The sequence below is a fragment of the Melopsittacus undulatus genome, chromosome 6 (assembly GCF_012275295.1).
Source record: "Melopsittacus undulatus isolate bMelUnd1 chromosome 6, bMelUnd1.mat.Z, whole genome shotgun sequence".
In the NCBI taxonomy this organism is placed as follows: domain Eukaryota; kingdom Metazoa; phylum Chordata; class Aves; order Psittaciformes; family Psittaculidae; genus Melopsittacus; species Melopsittacus undulatus.
The window spans coordinates 11,345,193-11,353,255 of NC_047532.1; positions in this window are offsets into that span (position 1 = coordinate 11,345,193).

The following is an 8,063-nucleotide window of genomic DNA, read 5'->3' on the forward strand; positions in this document are numbered from 1 at the left end:
CAGGGCTGTGTGCTGCCGGGCTGGGAAGTCCTCAGGCAGCTTCTCCCTTTTGCAGCTTTACAGCCTACCCTAAATGTATTTCAGAACAGTTTGCTTAAAATCAAGCACAGGAAGACAATACATTCATCACCTCCCCTTTACAAGGCTGTTCAAGGAACTAGGCTTGTGTGTGTCGTAGCGGTTTATAGCAACGGTCTTTCTATGGGTCCCTATGCTTCCAGCAAATACCAGAGAAGCTGGCTCGCCTCCGATGCAGACTGGGTTCTGTTTATTTTATGAATGCATACAGTCAGTGTATCTGCAGTCTGTCAGCTTATGGTGCTGCTCATTTAGCTGCCTTGTACATATACACACACACATATATAACATGTATAGGAAAAGTATATTAATATCATTCTATCTCAACAGATTTAATTCTTAAATGCTACATATACTTGTTTAATCTCTCATTTTCAAAGCAGGAAAGGTTAGATTATAACATCAGGTTAGCTCTCTTTGAAGCAGGTAATAATTAAGTTGATTCACTGTTGCAATTACTGTCAAATCCCCCTTAATTACCAAGGATTTTATAGCAGCTTCATTATACGTCTGCTGTAATGCATTGTGGCCCAAAGGAGAAGTGTTGCAGGAAATTCTGCATAGCATGTATAATTCTAACCTGCAGTTAAAGCTTCCAGTGAAAGCCTCTGCACTAAATTTATCTTTTTCTGACATTTTTCTCCCTATTATTTAAAGCAGTTGAACTGGAGTAACACCACTAAAATATACACCTGACTTCATCAGTGGCAATTGATCTCTTCACAGGTATTAGGAATCAAAATGGAGAAACAATAAAATTATAAGAGAATTATTATTGGGAAGACGCTTAGCAAAAAATGAAGGATGCTTCTGGTCTGGCATCATGGGGGGGAGAAAACCTCTGCCCCATCCTGCAAATCATAGACCCCTGAACAACCTTTCCTCACCTGAGTACTCACACCAAATACAGTTTTAAGGTGGTAAGGATTTGCTGGATCAATCTGCTTTATATAAGTATTTTCATCCATTGTTCATTTAACATTTATAAACCGGATTCTACAAACATAAGGCACACACACAATCAATAGCTTTGATGGCTTTGATTTCACCTGTGTATTGAATATGCTCTTACCTTATAAACTTATTTGATGAAAATAGCAATTTGGACCATAATAACACCTGGTTTATTACTTATCACACAAGAACTTTGAAAGCAACTCTTCTTTAGGCCTGACTCTCCAACTAGCTTTTGTAACAACACATCCTCGTGAAACCGCTGCTTCATGGCTCATGTGTCACTGCTTGTTTCCATTGGAAAAATCTTTACAAATCAGGGTCTGTAAATTGAGCCTGCAACAGTTCAAACCAGATAACTGAATAATGTGTCCCATGGATTCCCTTGTAACGAAGGAATTTACTCCACAGAATATATTAGATGCAGAAAGGGCTTCAGTGTCAGTGACACTATTGGCAGCTGTGTTAACAGTTAAGGAGCTGGCTTTGTACAGCAGTACAGTTATTAAATTTCTCCAGAGACCATGACTCATTAATCAAATATTCATACATCTCTGTAAATACACACTGAACAGAGAATACCCTCAGAGCTGAGCATCCCAGCACAAGTGCTCTTTCATGTAACACTGACAAAATCCTGAGAACATGCGGTCATGTTTTGCATTTCTAATGCTCTATGTACTCTTTAGTCCTCCAATTCCTAAAAACAGAACACAAATGATCTTACTGATGGCAAGTGTTACACAGGCACAATTAAAATTGCTTCACTATTGCTTCATACCATCTTTTTCAAAGTGAAGACAGTGAATCAATTCTTCTGTTCTTTGTTTACCATCAGACAAGTAACTTTTTCCCATACGGATGGAGAAACCCAAGGCCATGCTCCTATTAATACAAGAATTTGTATTAGCATGAAAACAACAAACCACTGGGTGAACTGTGAAGGCAAAAAAACTTCATCTATTTGCAAAGATATGAGCTCGTTGGATTTAACAAACATCAGATTTTGGGTTTCTGCACTGCTACACAATGGCACCTCTCCTCATCTGCTCCAGGGGAGGCACAAACACTTCTGAACTGAAGCTTGACATTGGTCAGGTTGAGATCACTGTTCAGGGCTGAAGCATCTCTCTGTAGTCAGCTGAAGCTCTTCTCTATAAGCCTCTGGAAAAAATCAGTTTTCTGTTTGAACTCTCCATCCTAATATGTTTGTATCTAAGACTTTGGTTTTGACTGGTGTAAGTTCTGATATATAAACGTGATTCAGGCCCTCTGTGGGTTGAAGTAGTCAGATGCCTTTAGATAGTGCTATTTGTAAATGGGGATTATCTTATTGTCCAGTGTAGGTCTTTAAAATTCTGTGCTCTTGTGCTCTGCTGAACTCAAGGGAACAGGGAAATGGAACAGAACAATGTGAGTCTGCAAGTCTAATGCTGAAAGTGTGGCCAGCACAAAACCCCGAATGACCTGGATAAGAGAAGGGAGATTTACAGATAAATCGCAGGAAGAGATAAGTCTTGGATTATATTCTTAATAGTTTTTAGAAGCTGAGGCATAGAATTCACCCCTGGAATCAGTCCCTAACTGCAGATCTTGAAGGGAAATTTGTAAACTCGCATAACAGCCACATATTCATAGAATCCCAGACTGGTTTGGTGGAAGGAAGCTAGAGCTCATCCAGTCCCAACCCCAGCCACGGGCAGGGACCCCTTCCACTGGAGCAGCTTGCTCCAAGCCCCTGTGTCCAACCTGGCCTTGAACACTGCCAGGGATGGGGCAGCCACAGCTTCTCTGGGCACCCTGTGCCAGCGCCTCAGCACCCTCACAGGGAAGAATATTCTGTAAGCCACTTGCAGATGGCCCAGTGTAAGGATTGAACTCTGATCATAGAAGACTTCCCTTTTGAGTTCCCTCTCTAATATATCCAGATACTCTGGCTCAAGCACCTCAGCAGTTCCTGACACATTAATTTCAGGGCATTTTAATATTCTTTAACAAGGCTTGACATTTACATTTAAAAAGGAAAATCCTCTCCTGTATTTCATTAGGGCACTGACTGGGGCAGGATGGCAATAACTTCCTGCACTACCTCTGGGCTAGCAAAACCCACCCCACCATGCTCCCTGAATCAGCACAAGCCAATAAAGCAGTTGTGGGTATCTCCTCTGTGCCACACACAAAACAGCACGAGGCCACAATTACAATCTCCTTATCTACCTTAGTACAGGGCCCCAGTCCTGGGCATCCTACAAGTGATCTCACTACCACATATAACCTTATCCACCGACCCAGCAAGTTGCTGGATGTGGATAAATAGCTAAAACACTGACTTTAACAACATTCCTTTGGGACACAGGGGTTCACCAGCAGGATCTGTGCATAGGAAAGGAGGAGATGGAAACCAAGAATAATGTATGAATGCTGAGCAGGGAGCCCACAAAGCCTTGGTTTTAACACATGCCTAAACACCCACTAGAGCTAGGCGAAAACAGCAAACATTTATTTGTGCATCTTCTTGCATAAATAAAACCCTGCTGATTTGCTTTGATGGCATTTACGACCACATTTATTCATAAACATTAGAGTGAGCAAGTTTTTATTTGCAGGAGCGTTCATAGAAAACAAAAGCGTCGTGAATTCTGGTGTGAATAAATACCAGAGAGCTCTCACACGAGCAGGGCTGCTGCAGTCATTAAGTAAAGCTCTTTTTACTATTCACACCGTGGATTCAAACAATTACAGCTGCCCGTGAACTGCTTACAAACAGGGAAGGGAACTGGTGATAAAGCTCCCTTCATCCAATTAGGGAACAGAAACCATCTCTTGGTGATACCCAAACTTGGGATCAAATGATGAGTACTCAGGGCTCAATCCTGACTCCTTCAAATGCCTCTTTACATCTTTTTGTCAATGCAAATAAGTCACCAGCATTTTAAGATCCCTTTATAGAATGTTGGCATGGCCTAATGAAGACAGTGGGAGGCTGTAACACCTTTGTGCTGCCAGAAAGCAGCATTAGGCTAAAAGAGGCTCCAGCCATATGGGTCCCATAGGAGAGTTAATCTGAAATCCTGCCATGTGTTTATTACACCTCACCATGCTCCAGAGCCTTCCATGCAGTGCTAGGGAAAGGCACTCTCCACACTGGGAAGAAGAAATTCATCCCTAATCCCACAGTAACCCACTTTAGGGTGGTAAAGGACCATAAAGCAAGCTGGTGTATTCTGCCCTCTTGGAGGCTCCTCACAGCCCAAGGAGAGCTGGTGCTCCAGCCACCTGAAAAGCTGTATTGCCTTGGATGAAATTGTTGCATAAACAGCATGTGGGGTGGGATGGATTTCAAATCTGCTGTTTGTATTAATTTGTGGCGTTATTGACCTTTCATCAGTCACCGACAGTTGCTTTTCATTCCATCATTCCAGTTAAGAGATTGTCAATAACCATGGAAATAAATCAGGTCTCCACAGTGAGTCCTTTTCTTACTGGAATTAACAGCACACAGGAGATCCCTGCCCTGCCTCCCCAAACACCCTGTTGTGTCCTTCTGGTTGTGCTGTGCATAACTGAACCACTCACCTGCTTCTCAGCACCAACGCTTCTGGCTTTGGAGGGGGAAGTTAAAGAAAGAAAGACCACACAAAAGACTTTCCTTACAATAAACACTTTGTAAGCCAAGGGCAAGGCCAAAACCCAAGATTGGGCCTGTTGCTGTCACCCTAGCACAGCTGGGCAGTGACAGACTGCCTCTGGCCACTGCTCAGGGGAGGAGGGAGATTCCTTCCTTCGCATCCTTACTGTTTCCCAACTGTATTTTCATACTGATGGCTGATAAATGAACCTGATGCTCAAGTGCCAGTGAGCAACCACTTGTTTGCCGTTACTGCTTTAACTAAGGAGCATGTCACCACATTAAATGTCACTCAGGTTTATTTACCACATCACTTTTAAAGTGCAAGGTGGTGTAGGCTCCTCTGAGAGGCAGTGAACTCACCACAAACAGATCCAGACTCACACAGCCTTGCCTTGTCCAGAAACCAGGGAAGAGCAGGTTTTGTCCAGCACATGAGGCCACTGTTGGCTTTGAGAATCAGGTGAAGGATGTGTGGTGTCACCTCAACACCAGTTGCCATTGTACTTGTAATATAGTGTAGTTCATGTAGTTTTTACAGTTCCCTACTCATATTCTTGTCATTCAGGGGTGTCCAGTTAACACTGAGCACCACCAAGGGAGATGTGCTTGTGGGACCCCCGCCTCGCTGTTCCCACAGGAGCAGAGCTGCAATTAAAAGCTCAGACTTTGAGAAGAGCAACTCTGTGCCCCCTTCCCTGGTACGTGCAGTCTGTTTCTGTCAAACAAGTGAGTAATCAGGCAGTGATTTGTGGAAGGCCTTTAAGAAAATAGGCCACTGCTGGGTGTGTGAGTAACTAATGCTCCTTTGGTTTGTGTTTGAAGGCAGCAGCAGCAACAGTGATGACACAAATTAATTGCATGGTTTTCAGGAGCTAATGCAGAAGAGGTAAAGAGAATTACTACGCAGTTAACATAGTTTCCAATTAAAGTCCTCTGTAGTTACCAAAAAACATTCATTTCTAGTAACCTGGTAATTTAACTTGTGTCACCACTGTACCCGAATGCACCAGGGCTACTCACGGGCTTGTCCCTGCTTAAGTCTTGTATGAAAACCATGGAAATAGTCATTAATTTTTAACTGTGTGTACCAGGCCTCAATTCAGACACCACTGTAGCCCACTAAAGGATGTGCTAACATTAAAGGACCAAAACCCAGCTGCTGTTCTAGCACTGAAGTGTTTCTTGCCCTTAGTGAAAAAGGGAGGAAACAATAATCCACTGTTTAAATAAATTCATCAAAGGTGCTTCAACCTTCATGTTTCTTTACCAACAAGGTGCAAAAAGACTGAGATAACTGCAACCATTTCACCCTTCCAGAGAGCTTTGCTGTTGGGATGGCACAATTACATTTCTTTTTAATACTTACATACTATATATAGCTCTTATATTTCCATTTGAACAGTTCTGTTGCAAGAATACCAAAGCAAACATCTCTGGATTAGCAGCTCCCTTCTGTCACAGTTCACTGAGGTGGGTACCTGCACATGGGGGTTTCTTTAATGTACCTGAACTGCAGCCAGGGGAGTTCTGGAAGAAGGAAAACTCATCCCCTAGGTCCTATCACAGACAACGCTGCCAGTACTGCAGCAGGACAAATTGGCCCATGAGGTACCTGCGAGGCTGCAGCAGCCCAACAGGTATGAAGAAGGCCTAGGCATGGAAAACTTGGAGAAGTATCAGGTCTGAGCAGTTTTGGTTTAATCTGATGATAAAACACAACCACCAAGTAGTGTTGTTACCATTTTACCATGTGCATTTCCAGAACACCCATCTGCTTCCACCCTGCCTGTTCAAAAAGGCAAGTGTACTTGGTGAAGAGTCATTCCTTTGATGTTTTCCCTATTGTCAAACTTGTGATGAAGGCTGAAGCCTGCGGGGGGGGGGTAGGATGGATAAAGTCTTTCAAAAGAGATGTGGGTCTTTGATATATGTCTCAAGTCATGTATCAATGTTGTACGGTGAGTTTCATTAAAAGAATAAGAACATCACATAATCGGGAGGGAAAGCCCATTGCACAGCTATGCATTTTGTTAGCTTCACAGACCTCGGCACCACTCTCAGCTTCATTCCAACACTGCAGCCCCGGGTGCATTACAGCCTTGGAAGATTATTACATGTTATTATTATTATTACAACAGAAGCCGTAAATGGAAGAGACATTATTGATTCAACTAATCCACTTGTTCCTTCCCATGCCTTTGTCACTGATGGGCCAGTCTGCTTTGGAACAGCCTGACACATGAGACTAACACTTCTGGGTGAGGATGTGGTGACAAAGCCTCACATTCCTCTGCAGGACGCTTTTCCATGAGTACTTTCCCCTTTCCCAATGTCTATCTCTTTCCTATCCCAACTCCTTTTCCCACACTATGCACTCGTACACCTTAGTGCTTCTCTCCTTCCCCTCACTCCTCAGCTATAGATTAACAAAACCATGTCGCTACACGTTAATCTTCCTTAAATCCATCCCTGCAGGCTCCCGATCATTTTTCCTGTTCCTCTGTGCACTTTAATTAGTAAATGCCTTCCTCATGGAAAGGTAAGCAGAAAGGAGAGCATCACTGCAACCAGATTACACCAATTATATCCCCCTGCTCTGTGACAGAAGCTTCTAATGATGCAGCATAGGGCTGCTTTTTTGTGTTTAAATGGGAAAGCAAAGTACAACTTCATGTCTAATTTCCTGCCCACTGTTACCCAAAGGAACCACTCAACAGTTTGGCATTATTTTTGCTAGAGCTACATTAACTTGTGCTTCACTACACAGGAGCCTTTTATTTTCCAGCTCTCACTGACATTCACAATTCTCCTCATTTTGACATCTAAATTCCATAAATACGTTGTTTACTCCCTCTTCTGGGCTATTAATGAAAAATATTAAGGAAGATCAAGGCAAACATCCTCACATACATGCCGCATCGACAAGTATTATTATACCAACTATTAGCAGGATTCAACAGTGAACAGGTTACTAATTTAGACAAATGATGTGTGGGTTGGGGTTTTGTCTCCTGAAAACAAGCAAACACAATCTCATTTTGGCTTTTTGGAATATTAACTCAAATTAACACATGCTAACACACCCTACAGCCCTGATATATACATAGACTAGGTCTTGATTCTGCCTCAAATCCATCTATTAGGCATTTCTTTCTCATAGAAGGGGAAAAAGGTGCTTCAATGAATCCACGTGATGCTTATTATTTGGATCGGCAACATTTGTGTCTTGTGTGCCTGAACAGCACTTAGAATAGGTTAACATTTGGTTTACAACACAACAATAAAACCTGCCTTTATTGCAAATAAACAGAGTATTTACACCTTACAATATTGGTTTAGATGCAGGATTATATTCATTCTTAGAGGATCTAACATTAATATAAAAGGCACATGCATTTCA